Consider the following 16,902-nt stretch of genomic DNA (forward strand, 5'->3'; position numbering starts at 1 on the left):
GGTCATTTCAAATACTTCGGGGCAAACGCAATGGGCATATTTGGAAACTTGACCATAAGTTAAGCTCATTAAATACAAGTTTGTGATGCCAAGGCGTGGAGTTTTGGGGTGCTAATTTTAACAAGTGTATTTTAGGCGCACGTGTTAGATGATTTCACCTCCTCCTAATCCACTCAAGAGTTTGGATTGATGGGCAACCTCGGCATAAAATTGCCGTTGGCGAATTGTTACTTGTTTCGATTTTAAAGCATTTCAAAGTGTTCTAAAAACTACAGAAAGCTGATATTGGAATTTAAACTTCGCAGCTGTTTTACTTTAACTTACAAAAACGATTCATCTTATCTACTTACAAAGAGCTTTGGAAAAACAAGTAAAAGCGCCTAAGTTCGGCCGGGCCGAATCTTGGGAACCCATCACCATGGATACTGCTAAAAATGTATACAAAATAAATTTCGTTGAAGGGCATAATTTTATTGTGCATACCAAACTTCTATCGAACCAGCAAAAATTAAAGCTTCAAGGAACCGAACAAGTATGAACGAGAGACCGGTTTACTTTACAGGTTACTTTAACTTTTTTACAGGTTATAGACCAATTTGGACCGTATTTGGCAGAGTTGTTGAAAGTCGTAACAAAACATTTCAGCCAAATCGGATAAAAATTGAGGCTTGTAAGAAATCAAGGACTCAAATCGGGAGATCGGTTTATATGGATAGCTCCCACGGGTCTCTCAATATGATTTCTTGAGGCCTTACTAACCACAATTGTTGGTAGATTTGGCTAAAATTTTTCATGTGTTGTTCCGTTATGACTTCCAACAACTGCGCCAAGTACGGTCAAAAATTGTTGGAAGTCATAACAAAACAACACATGTGAAATTTTAGCCAAATCTGACAAAAATTGTGGTTAGTAAGGCCTCAAGAAATCATATCGAGAGACCCGTTTATATGAGAGCTATATCTAATTCTGAACCGATTCCGAACAAACTTCTCAGATAATGTGGTAGTCGTCGAGGCAAGCGTGGTGCAACATTTTGGCAAGGTTGGTCAAAAATGCGCTTGCAGTACCTCTTAGGGTGAAAAGCAGTCGATATACACACATGACAGTGATATCTAAATCTGGGCCGATTTCTATAAAATTCATCATTAATTTCGAGAGTCATAAGAAAATCATTCCTGCGAAATTTCGAAAGAATCCATTTAAAACTGAGTACTTTCTTTCAATATTTCACAAAATCGGACGAACATAGATATGGGAGCTATACCTACATCTGAACCGATTTCGAGCAAACTTCTCAGATATTGTGGCAGTTGTCGAGGAATGCAAAAAATGCTAATTTTGCTCATGAACATTCCACTAAGGAACAGGGGCAAACTTCTCACATATCACTGAGTGCAGTCCGATTCAAGTTTAAGCTCAATGATAAGGAGCCTCTTTTTTTATAGCCGAGTCCGAACGGCGTGCCGCAGTGCGACACCTCTTTGGAGAGAAGTTTTACATGGCATATTACCTCACAAATGTTGCCAGCATTAGGAGGGGAAAACCACCGCTGAAATTTTTTTCTGATAATCTCGCCAGGATTCGAACCAAGGCGTTCAGCGTCATAGGCGGACATGCTAACCTCTGCGCTATGGTGGCCTCCCGTCAAGGAATTTTGACAAGATGGGTCAATAAAAACGCTTGCTGTGGTTCCAGAAGTAAAAATCGGGCGATATATACATGAGAGCTATATATAAATCTGAACCGATTTCCGATTTAACCTCCACGAGATAACGTCCAGTAATGGGTTGAGGCTGATAGATTTCGCCGCTGCAAAAAACATGGTAGTTAGTAGCACCAGATTTCAACATAAAAATATTCACAAAGCCACATGGCTGTCACCCGATCAAAACACGAGAAACCAAATTGATCACGTTGTGATAGATGGAAGGCATTCATCCAGCATGTTAGATGTACGAACGATCCGTGGAGCGAATATAGATTCGGATCATTACTTTGTTGCAGCAAAGGTTCGCACCCGTTTGAACATGGCAAGGAAAGTACGATCAGACTCTTCACGGAAGCTGGACATTGAAAAGCTGCAAACACAACAAATGGAAGCAGCATACTCCACTCGACTGACCCAACTGCTTAATGAAAGCACTCCTTCATCCGATGATATAATGGTGCAGTGGCAAACTATGGCTCACTCCATGGAAATTCCGCGAAATCCCTACTTGGGTACGGGAAGCCTCCTCCAAGAAACCCATGGTACGGTACAAGAGTGTCGAGATGCTACTGAAGCCAAGAATGCGGCATTTAGAGCAACCCTGCAATCAGTAGCAACGCGCCAAATGAAGGAGAGGTATCGGGACAAAAGGAGAGAGGAGAAACGTCTATTCCGCAGAAAGAAAAAGGAAATGGAAAGACGTAAATGTGAGCGTCTTTCCAGGTACAGGAGTGAGAATGAAGATCGGAAATTCTACCAAAGAATTATATATCAAACCAATGGCTTTGGTGCAGGCACATCCTCCTGCAGAGACAAAGAAGGAAATCTAATAACTGACACAGATAACATACTGTGGATATGTAAAGAACATTTTACCCAACTGCTAGTGTCCGACTTTGGAGGCGAAGAGGATACCGCAGAACCAATCCCTGATGATGGTATAGAATGTTTACTTCCTAGTCAACAAGTAGGTCCAAGTAGCAGTGACCCGACTAAAACACAACAAGGCAGCAGGAGCCGACGGGTTACGCGCTGAACTATTTAAGACCGGAGGCGACACGCTGTTAAGGCGGATGCATCAGCTTATCTGCACAATCTGGCTAGAAGAACGCATACCCGATGATTGGAACCTCAGCATACTACAATATATCCCGTACACAAGAAAGGAGACAAGACGGAATGCGCCAACTACAGAGGAATAAGTCTCCTCCCCATCGCATACAAGCGTACTGTGTGAAAGATTAAAACCTAAAGTCAATGAGATAATTGGGCCCTATCAATGTGGCGTTACACCGGTAAATCCACCCTGGACCAGATATTCTCACTGTGCCAAATCCTGGACCATCTATCTTCGGAGATAGATGGTCCAGGATTTGGATTTCGCCAAATCCTGGACCTACCATATCTTTGTTGACTACACAGCCGCCTTCGATGCTCCTTTACGTTCAAATTTCAAGCCATGTCAAAGTTTGGTATCCCTGCAAAATTAATAAGACTCTGCAGGATGACACTTGCTGATACGCGTACCTCAGTAAGAATAGGAAAGAATCTCTCCAAACTATTTAATACCAAATGAGGTTTCAGACAAGGAGACAGCCTATCGGGTGATTTCTTTAATATCATGTTGGAGAAGATTGTATGAGGTGCATATATGAATAAATATGGCACACTAATCACAAGAGAACACATGCTACTCGCCTATTCCGACGATATAGGCATCATAGGTCGGTCACCGGAAGTAGTAATTGCAGCCTTTGAAAGAATCGAAAGAGAGTCAGTGAAAATGGGTCTGGCAGTAAATGGAGATAAGACGAAATGGATGGCTTCAACTCCCAAAGAGCCTTGCACAACCGAGCAGATAAAGAAAATGGAGAAAGTTGGGAACCACAACTTTCAGTAACTTTATCTACCTCGGCACCGCCGTAACGAATGACACCAGTTTTGAGATAAAGCGAAGAAAAATACTGGCAAACAGATGCTACTTTGGACTAAGTAAGCAGTTTAGAAACAAGGCCACCTCTCGACAGACGAAGATTACTCTATACAAGACACTCATACTACCCGTGCTGTTATATGGTTCTGAAGCATGGGTACTTGTGAAAGCAGATGAGGCAGTGCTTGGAGTATTTGAGAGAAAGATTCTTCGTAAAATATATGGACCAGTTTGCATTAATGGAGAATGTAGGCGACGTATGAACCACGAGCTGTATGAGCTGTGTGACGACGATAGCATAGTTACACGCATCAAAAAACAACGGCTGCGTTGGCTAGGTCATATTGTCAGAATGGATGGAGAAGCTCCAGCTTTTGAAGGCAAACACGGTGGTAATCGCAAACCGGGAAAACCAAAAGCCCGATGGAAAGATCAAGTGGTGGGAGACACCTCGAAACTTGGTGTCAGAGATTTTAGAATGAGCGCAGAAGATCGAGGCGCTTGGAACGCTATTCTACATGCGGCTAGTGGAACAAATATTCTGTCATAGCCAATTAAAGTAAAAGTAAGTAAGATTTCCATGAAACTCACCAACAATGTCGAAAGTCAGAAGAAAATTCTTCCTGTCAAATTTTGAGAGAATCGGTTTACAAAAGATCATTTATTGCAATATTACTGCAAATCGGACGAATATATTTATGGGAGCTATATCTAAATCTGAACTGATTTCGAGCAAACTTCTCACTGGCTTAACAATTGTGGCTTCTGCAGTGATGTGATCTACACCAAAAATTATATACCAATTTGGACCATATTTAGCACGGCCGATAGAAGTCTGTATAAAAATTGCGGCTTCTAGGGGATCAAGCTGACAAATCGGGGGATCGGTTTATACGGGAGCGATTTTTGTAAGTCATAACATTGAACAATTTTAGCCAAAATCAGATAACATTTCGCTTTATCTAGGGGCCTAAGCTGTAAAATCGAATACCGGCTTAAATGGGAGATATATCAGGTTATACTCCGATTTGGACCATACTGTGCACGGTTGTTGGTAGTAGTAGGCTGCAATTACGCACGTAGTGCTCTGCAGCCCAATCGGATTCTAATTCCAACTCCTAGGGGTTCAAGAAGTCAAGTCGAAGGACCAAAATTATATCGGGTTGCCCAAAAAGTAATTGCGAATTTTTTAAAAGAAAGTAAATGCATTTTTAATAAATCTTAGAATGAACTTTAATCAAATATACTTTTTTTACACTTTTTTTCTAAAGCAAGCTAAAAGTAACAGCTGATAACTGACAGAAGAAAGAATGCAATTACATATTCACAAGCTGTGAAAAAATTTGTCAACGCCGACTATATGAAAAATCCGCAATTACTTTTTGGGCAACCCAATACAATCTATATCCAAATCAAACCCCTAATACCTGCACCCATATGAAGAATGTGTGCAAAACTTCAACCGCATATCTTTATTAGTTTGACCGCTATAGTTATGTCCACAGACAGACGGGCCAGATCGACTTAGAATGACAAACGGAATGATTAGAATAGCACACCCCCATCCTATAATGGTGGGTATAAAAAACACTATAACACAGAAGAGCTTCGCAACATTGGAAAGGGCCCACAGACGTTATAGCAGCCCGAGTCGTAAAAGGACACTTGTTTAGTGGGATGAATGTTACGCGCGACTCAGATAATACAATAGGATGAATATAGTTTTTCTGCGAACCGGTCAATAGCGTTAATGACGCCGCCAAAATGAAAAAATTCTCTAAACCCTCACTTTCTAACGGAAACTATGTCATTGCCCGGCTTTCACGGCTAACAGACACTGGTACTTAGATGGGGACACGATACCAGATATGAGCTAACTTAGGACAGTGGTATGGAAAGCAATTAATGATTTTGTAAGTAGCACCGAATTCCTTATTTAAAAATTTCCTTTTCGAAGTTACTTTTTACTTTTTAGAGCGCACAACAAGCCGAACTGATTTAGGTGTTTGTCCATTGTGGCATGAGGCGTATTAATACAATATATGCACCCTCTTTTCAACATAACCTAACTGAAACGGTAGTAGATGACATGGGAGTAGGATCGGAGACATGGGAAGACGTATTGGGCAATTCTACAGGATATATAAAGACACCGGAATTTAGGAACAGCAAGGGCAAAGTGCAGCCCAGCGAGTTACTCAGATGCAAGCAACGGGCCTATGTGAGGAGGAGATCGAAGGAGATTGCCTTGTGCGAGTCTGAAATCTGCCTGTTTGTGAGAAAGACGATATGGACCAATTTTAGGCGTCACGCTACTCAACAACATGATTTTGATTTTGATTTTTGACGTGATCAAGAACATGTCCGCTTGATACTGGACAACTGTGGATGCAACTGAACAACTGTGGATGCAACTTTGAGCTCCGACTTGAGTGGGTTAACCGTTATCACGGCGTGCTTTGATGTGATAGTGGAATGCTTCATATTTATGCGGAGTAGCAGAAACTGCGGCTGTGGGCGTAAGTTTGTACTGACTCTTATTTAAATACTTAGTGCCAATGATACCCGAAATGAACCCTTAAGGAACCAATGGCCAACATCAGTGTCTTTTGCCAATTTAGAGGTGGTTGGAAGCCGCACAGTGCGAGAAAATCGCAAAAAACTTGTAAAATATAAGCCGAGTGCAACGCAGACGATGGTAAGAGGCAAGGATCCGAACGAGCTATGCAGAAGGGCCGAAATGGTCTTGCATATGTCATATGACTGGGCTAGACCCAGAGGTCGCAATGTTAGCCCAGAGAAGACTGTAATATGCCTGTTCACGAGGATTACGAAGGTGGGCCAATTTAACTCACCATGGTTCCTTACAAAGATGATTTCGATATCTGACAAGATCAAACATTTAGGTGTGATCTTGGACAGGAAACTGAATCCGAGGATAGTCCACTGGCTCTACAGGAGCGTGATTAGACCAATACTTACTTACGCCTCAGTAGTTTGGTGGACTGCTATGGAGAAAAATGCAACATATGGAGCATACAACAGGTTCAGAGAACATGTAGTCTTGGCATAGGCGGAGCGATGAGGACCACGCCCACTGGGGCACTCGAGACTTTTCTAGATATCCGATCCATTGCCCTACAGATTAAGTGTGAGGCAGCCACTGTGATGGGAGAATGGATTGAGCATGGGAGCAGTTCATACCATCGCGGTATAATCGAGGCGACGATAGGAAATCTGGAAGGAAGGGAAGAGGTTTCCGATCGGATACCTGAGATGAACCTTGAAGTCGAGTGCGAGGCACTTCTGCCATAGAGGGGCTGGGGGTTTACATTGAGAACCCAGGGACTGACATCTGTTTTAGACTGCCTGACCATAATACGGTCCTGCAGGCGGAGATCCGGGCGATCATGGAATGCGTGAAGTGGTGAGGCCAGAGGACTGCCGTCAATAAACATGGTTAACTCGAAGACTTTCGGGTCAACGCAGTCCGAGTTAAGGGAGTGGGAGACGAATGCACATGCAACATTGTGGAACAGCGAAACGGTCGGTAGGACAGCGAAAATCCTATGCGGGGATCCAGATCGTGAGAAGACGAGGCTATTACTGAACGAAGCATGAAGGAGGTCAGTATAGCAATTCCTAACTTAAAATTTTCTTTTTAGAGGTTAGTTTATAGTTTTTAGAGCGCACAACAAGCCGATTACTGGCTTGGGTGTATGTCCATAGTGGCATGGGGCGGATTAATATCTGCACCCTCTTTTCAACCTAACCCAACCTAACCTAAGCCGTGTGAGAACGGGTTGAGATATCACTTTGAATTTTGAAACGGTTAGAGGCGGGCGTCTCTTGGCACGCCCCTAAAGTTGGTCACCTCGGCATTTCGAAAAGTTAATCGGGCTGCCCAATTCATTTGTGGTCCGATTTTCAAAGTTCTTTTTTCTCTTGATTGTGCTCAAAAATACATACAATATAGTCTGCTTGAGGTATACAATTTATTCACCGATTTCAGGATTATACGATTTATAATTTCTATTTGTTGAAATTTTGGCCGAGATTTCCTTTGCATATTGCAATTTACGAAAGCATTTGCGGTTCGATTTTATGCACGATTTGTAAAAAAAATGTACAATGACCTGCCGCAAACAGAGTCCACATCTAATTACTCAGCTAAAAGTTGCATAGTTTTGGAGTTAACCAAGTAAAACCGTGCTAAGTTCGGCCGGGCCGAATCTTGGAAATCCATCACCAAAAAGTCTGCTTAAAATTTTGTTTATGTTCTATTTGTAATAGAAACTTATTACCCTATGGTCTGCAGCCGGAAAATTTCCGATCATAAAAACAAGTAAAAAGGCGTTAAGTTCGGCCGGGCCGAGCTTTGGATACCCATCACTTCGGGTATATATGTAAACCAACTTTCGTCAAAATCCGGTGAAAAATGCATACCTTTTGCCGCCTAGCAGCTATATCGAAATGTGTTGCGATTTGTCAAGTACAAGTCATTGTTCAATTGTGTATAACAAAATATTGATCTTTTACAATAGTAGCTATATCTAAGAATAAACCGATCTGAACCATATACGACACGGATGTCATAAAGCCTAACATAAGACAATGAGTTAAATTTCAGTGAAATCGGTCAATAAATGCGTTTTTTATGGCCCCAAAACCTTAAATCGAGAGATCGGTCTATATGGAAGCTATATCCAAATCAAGACCGTTCTGTGTCAAATTGAAGAAGAATGTAGAAGGGCCTAACACAACTCACTGTCCCAAATTTCGGTGACATCAGACAGTAAATGAGCCTTTTATGGGCTCAAAACCTTAAATCGAGAGATCGATCTATATGGCAGCTATATCCAAATCTGGACCGATCTGTGCCATATTGCAGAAGTATGTCGAGGGGCCTAACACAACTCACTGTCCCAAAATTCGGCGACATCGGACAAAAAATGCGCCTTTTATGGGCCCAAAACCTTAAATGTAGAGATCGGTCTATATGGCAGCTATATCCAAATCTGGACCGATCTGTGCCATATTGCAGAAGTATGTCGAGGGGCCTAACACAACTCACTGTCTCAAATTTCGGCGATATCGGACTATAAATGAGCCTTTTATGGGCTCAAAATCATAAATCGGCAGATCGGTCTATATGGCAGATATATCCAAATCAGGACCGTTCTGGGCCAAATTGAAGATAGCTGTCGAAGGGCCTAACACATCTCGCTGTTCCAAATTTAAGCAAAATCTGATAATAAATGTGGCTTTTATGGGCGCAAGACCCTAAATCGGCAGATCGGTCTATATGGCAGCTATTTCCAAATCTTGACCGATTTGAGCCAAATTGACGAAGGATGTCGAAAGGCCTAACACAACTCACTGTCCCAAATTTCAGCAAAATCGAATAATAAAAATGGCTTTTATTGGCCTAAGACCCTAAATCGGCGGATCGGTCTATTTGGGGGCTATATCAATATATAATCCGATATAGCGCTTCTTCGAATTTAACCTGCTCATGGACACAAAAAGAATCTGTGCAAAGTATCAGCTCAATATCTCTATTTTTAAAGTCTGTAGCGTGATTTCAACAGACAGACGGACATGGACGTGGCCAGATCGTCTTAGATTTTTACGCTGATCAAGAATATGTGTACTTTATTGGGTCGGAAATGGATATTTCCCTCACCATCCTTCGGTGGTGGGTATAAAAACATTCGAATGAAGGGTATTTGCTATGCCACCTAATGCTCACATAAGTTCTGACACTATTTTCCACGAACACCAACTTTGCTAAATTGGTCGCATGTAAAGTTCTGTTATTTGTTTATTTAAAAAAAGCAAGCTGTTGCTGTACAAACATTACCCCCATTTACTATGGTCAGTGACTCCTTTGCAGTGGTTCCCTTGCTTTGGGCAGTTTTCCGATTGTTACACTTGTGCTAAACTCCACTTTAATGGGTTCCCTGGGGATGAATGATTCTATTTTGTGGTCATGTTGCTTTCTTCTTTTCTTTTTCTAAACACGTCTCTGATTTTGGTGCCTTTTGGTTCTTTAATACGATTTTCTCCCTGGAATGGAAAGGTTTTGTCACAAAATGAGCCTACACTAAAGTGCGTGTTAGTCCCCCACCGCCCTCCTCCCGGGCAAGTTGTGGAGGCTCGACTGAGGTGCGATTTACATTCTTGGTTATCGGTCAGTTTTGATGTGATGGAAAAAGTTTACCTTTAATTGGCTTGTGGTAGCGTGTTGCATTATTGTCAGATTTTACTAATTGTTGTTGGTTATAAAATATTTAATACGTTCATTAAAGTTTCCATTAAATTAACACATTGACAGGCACCTCATAAAAAGCCAATATTCATGGGAGTCAGTGCAAGGTTTTTAACGATACAAAAACGATACGCATAACAGTGACACAAATGCAGGTGGTTATTAAAGGTGTGGGCCAACATTTGTGGAATTTCTCCTAATCGCTGTGATAGTGTTTAATGACTACAATTCCTATTACTGCATTGCAGTGATTAAATGCCTACTAACGTAGAGCTTCGTTCTGAGGAACAAGACCATGCAAAATGACAGCAAAATGTGTAAATTGTGTAAAAGATGGGCAGTTATTTGTAGTATACACTCAGAAAAAAGTGGTTCATAGAATGAATTAAAAAACTTGTAAAAGTAGATTTTTAAGCTATTATCTTTTTGTGGCAACATTAGTTTAAAAAGCTCACGCACGTTTCGTGTTTTGTTTTACTGTTAAACATCAGTTCAGTTTTGTCTATAATTTAACCATGAATCGTCTTACAAACGAACAACGTTTGCAAATCATTGAATTTTATTGTCAAAATGCGTGCTCTTTTAAGAAAATTCATCGCGCACTTCTTTCATTGAGCGACGACGCTAATTTTTGGCTAAATGGAGAATTATTGATTTTTGGATGAAGATCAGCCAGAAGAATTGCAATGCTACCAATGCATCCAGAAAAAGTCACAGTTTGGTGCGGTTTATGGGCTGGTTCCATCATTGGGCCGTACTTCTTTAAAGATCTTGCGAATCGTAACGTAACTGTGAAGGGTGAACGCTACCGTGAGATGATATCTAACTTTTTTTTTGCCCAAAATGCAAGAGCTTGACTTGCTTGACAATTGGTTTCAACAAGACGGTGCCACATGCCACACAGCACACGTAACAATGAACTTATTGAGAGGCGAGTTCGGTAAACATTTTATTTCATGTACGGGACCGATCAATTGGTCGTCTAGATCGTGCGATTTAAAGTCTTTAGACTATTTTTGTGGGACTATGTTAAAGCTCTTGTCTATACAGACAAACCCGCTTCAATCGACGCATTAGAACACAATTTGGAAGCATTTATTCGTGAGCTACCGGCCGAATTGTTGAAAAGAGTATGCCAACATTGGACTAAGGGGTTGGAGCATTTGAGGCACAGTCACGGCCATCACTTGCACGGAATAATATTTAAACATTAAAGTCTATGAACCGTACAATCGATTCAAATGATTAATTCTTGCATTTTTGTGAATTTTATGTGTTTTCTTATACCCACCACTGAAGGATGGGGGTATATTCATTTTGTCATAAACACATCGAAATATCCATTTCCGACCCTATAAGGTATATATATTCTTGATCAGCGTAAAAATCTAAAACGATCTAGCCATGTCCCTACGTCTATCTGTCTGCTGAAATCACGCTACAGTCTTCAAAAATAGAGATATTGGCTGAAATTTTGCACAGATTCCTTTTTTGTCCATAAGCATGTTAAGTTCGAAGATAGGCTATATCGGACTATATCTTCATATAGCCCCCATATTGACCGATCCGCAGATTTGGGATCTTAGGCCCATAAAAGCCACATTTATTATCCGATTTTGCTGAAATTTAGGAAAGTGAGTTATGTTAGGCCCTTCGATATCCTTCCTCAAATTTGGGAAAGTGAGTTTTGTTAGGCTCTTCGACAACCAACTTCAATTTGGCCCTGATCGGTTCAGATTTGGATATAGCTGTCATGTAGAACGATCTTTCGATTTAAGGTTTTGGGCCCATATAAGATGCATTTATTGTCCGATATCGCCAAAATTTGGGACAGTGAGTTGTGTTAGGCCCTTCGACACCCTTCTTAAATTTGGCCCAGATCGGTGCAGATTTGAATACAGCTGCCATATAGACCGATCTCTCGATTTAAGATTTTGAACCCTTAAAAAGCGCAACTCACTGTCCGAAATTTCGGACAGTGAGTTGCGATATGGCCTTCGACATCCTTCTCTAATTTGGTCCAGATCGGTTCCGATTTGGATATAGCTGCTTTGTGGACCGATATCTCGATTTAAAGTCGTGGACCCATAAAAGGCGCATTTATAATCCGATTTCACTGAAATTTGCCACAATGAATCATGTAAGGCTCTTCGACATCCATGTCGTATATGGTTCAGATCGGTTTATTTTTAGATATAGCTACTATACTTATTGGCTACTATACTTTATTCCAAATCGGAATATGTTTTGATATAACTGCTATGGGACATATGGTATGAAATTTTTATCAAATTTTGATGAAAGGTGGTTTACATCTATACTTGCGGTGGTGGGTATCCAAAGTTCGGCCCGGCCGAACTTAACGTCTTATTACTTGTTACTTGTTTAAATTTTCTATAGCTCTTAAAAAATCACCCTTTAACGAAGTTTTACATAGTGAAAATTGTGTGGACCTGGAAAATCTAAATCAGATTGATGTTTTGGGAAGCAGAAAATCTTTGAGACTTCATAACATGACTGTGGCTTTTAAAATCTTTAACGACTTTTCTAACAATTTGCAACACTTGTCCAAACTCAATGAAAACTCGGTGCGAATGTCGAGGAGCCTAACGTAACTCATTGTGCATAATTTCAGCAAAGTCGGTTAATAAATTCACCTTTCAAGGGCCTAAAACCTTAAATCGAGAGTTCGGTATATATTGCAGCTATATCCAAATCTGGACCATTCTGGGCCATAATGATATCGAGGGGCCTAACATATCTGACTGTTCCAAATTTCAGCAAGGTTAGGCTAGGTTATGTTTAAGTGACAGTCTGCCATCTAACTCAATTAGAAGTTTTCGTCCATTGTGATATCACAGGAACAGAAGAAGGAAGACCCCTTTTAGTTCCTATCGTTAAAACAACCATATTGCTTTTAAAAGGCCAATAACTTGGGAATGTTCACATCCGCTAAATCAGACAGGTTCCCAAAGAAATGAGAACCTTAAGTGGAACTCCTTCTGACTGCTAGTGCGGGATATACACACAGAAGGTGTTCTATTGTCTCTTTTTCTTCGATGTCCTCACAGCTTCTGCAAAATTCGTTGCTGGCAACCTTTTCCGATTAGACAGTGACCTGCCATGACGGACACAATGACTGAGACGTCTGTTCTAGCCAATGACAGTAAAGCAGTAGACCTCTTCCTGTCTAGATGAGGCCACATAGGCAAGGTTAGGTAAGGTTGAAAAGAGGGTGCAGATATTAATCCGCCCCATGCCACCATGGACATACACCTAAGCCAGTAATCGGCTTATTGTGCGCTCTAAAAACTATAAAGTTACCTTTAACAAGTAAGAGTGTGCTTAGTTCGGCCGGGCCGAATCTTATATATGCTCCACCATGGATCGCATTTGTCGATTTCTATGAGCGGTATATCTTTTTAGGCAAACAATGAATATTGAATAAGAACTGTTATGTTATTGGAGCTATATAAAGTTATAGTCCGATTCGGACCATAAATGAATGCTGAACATTGTAGAAGTCATTGTGTAATATTTCAGTTCATTCTGATAAGAATTGCGCATTGTAGAGGCTCAAGAGGCAAAATCGGGAGAATGGTTTATATGGGAGCTGTACCAAGCTATTAATCGATTCCATATTAGACACGTATATTGAAGATCATGAGAGATGCCGTTGTACAAAATTTCTGCCAAATCGGATAAGAATTGCGCCCTATAGAGGCTCAAGAAGTCAAGATCCAAAATCGAATTATGTGGCAGATATATCAGGTTATGTACCGATTTGCGCCATACTTAACAGAATTATTGAAAGTCGTAACAAAATACCTCAATTTCAGCTAAATCGGATGAGAATTTCGAGCTCTATTGGCTCAAGAAGTCAAGATCCAAGATCGGTTTATATGACGGCTACTGCAGATTATGAACCGATTTGAATCGTACTTACCACAGTTGCTGGAACTGATACCAAAATAGTACGTGCAAAATTTCATTCAAATCGGATGAGATTGCGCCCTCTAGAGGCTCAAGAAATCAAGACCTCAGATAGGTTTATATGACAGCTATATCGGGTTATAGACCGATTTTAGCCATACTCAGCACAGTTGTTGGAAGTCAAGCACCGCATGCAAAATTTCAGTCAAATCGGACGGGAATTGATCCCTCTAGAAGCTTAAGAAGTCAAGACCCAAGATCGGTTTATATGGCAGCTATATCAAAACATGAACCGATTTGGCCCCACAATCCAAACCAACCTACACTAATTAAAAAGTATTTGTGGAAAATGTCAAGCGGCTAGCTTTACTCCTTCGAAAGTTAGCGTGCTTTCGACAGACGGACGGACGGACATGGCTAGATCGACTTAAAATGACATGACGATCAAGAATATATAAACTTTATAGGATCTCAGACGTATATTTCGAGGTGTTACATACAGAATGATGAAATTAGTATACCCCTATCCTATGGTGGAGGGTATAAAGGAAACTTTTAAGTTAGGAATTCCGTGCTACTTACAAAATCCTTAAGTGTTTTCAATACCACTCCCCTAAGTTGGTTCATGTCTGGTATTGTGTCTCCACCTAAGCGCCGCTATCTGTTAGACGCGAAAGCCGGGCAATGACAAAGGAATGCTCCAACGACTCATCATCTTCCCCACATGCCCTATATATGTTATCACTTGCCGCACCGACTTTGAGCTCGTAGTCCTATGAGTCCCGTTATGATACCAATAGCTATGCAGCCCCCTCTTTGTGACCATTTATCCTTCGTTGCTCTTCGGGCCTGGTTCTGAAAACTTATCTTACATGTCGCTAGAGGCATACCAACAGATTCCAGTATCCCTGGAATGTGTAGGGTAGTTCCTAGTCTCATAAGCTCGTCTGTTTTACAATTCCCTGGGATATCTCTGTGGCCCGGCACCCAGAACAGGTGAATTTTGAACTGTTCAGCCATCTCATTGAGAGATCTGCGACAGTCCAGGGCGGTCTTTTGTGTTCTGAAATACCTTATCCAGGGATTTAATAGCTGCCTGGCTGTCTGAGAAGATATTTATGCAAATCGTCGTAGTGACATAATATCTTAGCCACTCCACCACTTCCCTAATTGCAAGGATCTCCGCTTGATACACAGTGGTCGGGTAACCTTTTCTATATCTTAACGAGTTCTATATCTTTAGAGTATACCCCAAAGCCCTCCTGGCCGTTTAATATGGAACCATCCATATAGAAATCTATGTAAATTCTTTTACCATGGATATAGTAGTTCCAATCGGTTGCAACAGGAATATTGCTACAGTACTTTTAATCAAAAAGTGCTTCAGGTAAGGTTTAATCAACACTGCCTGGAACATCGTATACCACAGCGTCCGTAGCCACCACATGACCAATGAAAAAGCTCCTTTAACCTCACTGCGGTGATCGCTGCAATTTGGGTAGCCACAATGTCCAGAGGCATATGATGTAGCATTAAATTCAGTGCATCAAGTTTGTGTCGTCCTCTGTGCGGCTGTGATGCACAACCAAGCATCCTTTGAATACGGTTAAGTATTGAGCAGTAGGTGGATTTTTGAAGCGCCGTACACCAGATCACAACACCATATAGCAGTTTAGGTCTGACAACTGCTGCATGACACGCGGTCTAAACCCTCAACTTTTGTCAATGGCTCTCTTGCAGGTGTATAGGGCAAGAGTGGCCTTACTTGCCCTTTCCAAAATGTTGGATTTGAAGTTCAATATACTGTCCAGCAAATCAACCAGGTATTTTGCGCTTTCTGTAAATGGAACATTCTCTCCTCCCAAGGAGACAGGTTCCACTGTAGGCAACTTGTATCTCTTGCTGAGAGGAACTTCTTCTGTCTTGCACGGATATATAGCTAGACCACTTTCGGTAGTCCATTTTGATGTTGCACATAGAGCTTCCTAAAGTATTTTTCTTGGAGTGTTGGGAATCTTTCCTCTAACCGCAATTGCCACGTCATCAGCATACGCGACCACTTTTATATCTTTCTTTTCAGAGACAAATATATATTGTTAATAGCTATATTCCAAAGTAGAGGAGGCTGTACACCTCCTTGAGGTGTTCCTCTGCTGGCTCCTCTTTTTAGATCCACAGATCCCAAGCCTGCAGTAATACATCTTCTAGTAAGTACGTTATTAATAAACTTTCTTACGGTAGAGTTGATGCCTGGAAACTCCAACTCCATCATGATTGATGTCGGTTTTACATTATTGAAAAGGCGCTTTCAATAATGTCACGAAGTGCTACCACTGTATATTCCTTGACAGCCAGAGAACAATCTACGTAGCCGACTAGATCATGAAGATCTGTTTCGGTGAACTTGCTTTTACTATATGCATGCTGCTGTCGCGACAGGCGATCTCCAGGGATCTTTGCCTTAGATATGTTTCTCTCAAGAGTCGTCAGCATAAAGGATGACAGACTAATAGAACGAAAATCTTTCGCCTTCATGTGGTAGGGTTTTCCTACTTTCGGAATGAAAATGACCTTCGTGTCCCCCCATCCCACAGGTATATATGACATTCTGATACAAGCAGAGTATATCTCCCTAAGCGAGGGAACCAATCTATCAGACACAGCTTGCAATTCAACCGGTGATACATCATCAGGGTGATACATCAAATTTCTTATCGCCAAAAGGATTTTCGGCTCAAACACCATTTCCCTAATGGCCTCCGACGAATGCATATCAGTGACAAGCTTTTCTGGTGCCACGTTGTCCGTTGGAGAATTGCTCGGGAAATATGTATCAACGTGTAGTTTAGTGTTTCCTCACTAGACATTGTCCATACATTCTCAACATTCATTCAGCAAAATCGGACAGCAATTGCGCCTTATACAGGGTGGCTGATGAAAGCCGCTACCAAAAAAAAATGTAATAACTTTTTTTCTATTTAATAATAATAATTTAATAATTAATATGGGACCAAGAGCAATAATCAAAAGATCGGACTATATGGCAACTATATTTAA

This window comes from Stomoxys calcitrans, chromosome 2 (genome assembly GCF_963082655.1).
Source record: "Stomoxys calcitrans chromosome 2, idStoCalc2.1, whole genome shotgun sequence".
In the NCBI taxonomy this organism is placed as follows: Eukaryota; Metazoa; Arthropoda; class Insecta; order Diptera; family Muscidae; genus Stomoxys; species Stomoxys calcitrans.